This window comes from Penaeus monodon, chromosome 28, assembly GCF_015228065.2.
Source record: "Penaeus monodon isolate SGIC_2016 chromosome 28, NSTDA_Pmon_1, whole genome shotgun sequence".
Taxonomy (NCBI): Eukaryota; Metazoa; Arthropoda; class Malacostraca; order Decapoda; family Penaeidae; genus Penaeus; species Penaeus monodon.
This window is the reverse complement of record NC_051413.1, coordinates 1,593,296-1,593,806: the sequence shown is the minus strand read 5'-3', so window position 1 is coordinate 1,593,806 and position 511 is coordinate 1,593,296.

Genomic DNA, 511 nt, shown 5'->3' with positions numbered 1-511 from the left:
GAAAGTATTACCTTACAAATGCATGTCACAGTGACATTAATGTGCATCAGTACAATTTGCACTATGATACCAAAGGCTTCTTGTTAAGTGTCTAAACTACATTCAAACTTTATAAAATACAAAGACTCAGATGCAGCTTTTACAGCTCTCTAATCTATTTCAAATTCTATGTGGTCTGTTTGGCCCAAAAATTTGCATTTTTCTGTGGCTACGTCTGATAACAATTCAAACAACACAGATCAAAAATTTACATGCACAAAGAGTGTTATGTAATATAGGTTATCCATCTATTATAAAAATTACACAAGGGTATTATTACATGTATGAAACACACAATGTAAATGATAAACTTCATACCTATGCATTGTAATCCTGCATTTTGCTGACAATTTTTTTTTCTTTTTTCATTTTATTACTTATATAACACAGCTTGGTTTCTCAAGTTTGAATTGGGAACACTCTAAGACCGCGAGATGAACATGTATATGTATATGTATTAATAATATTTATC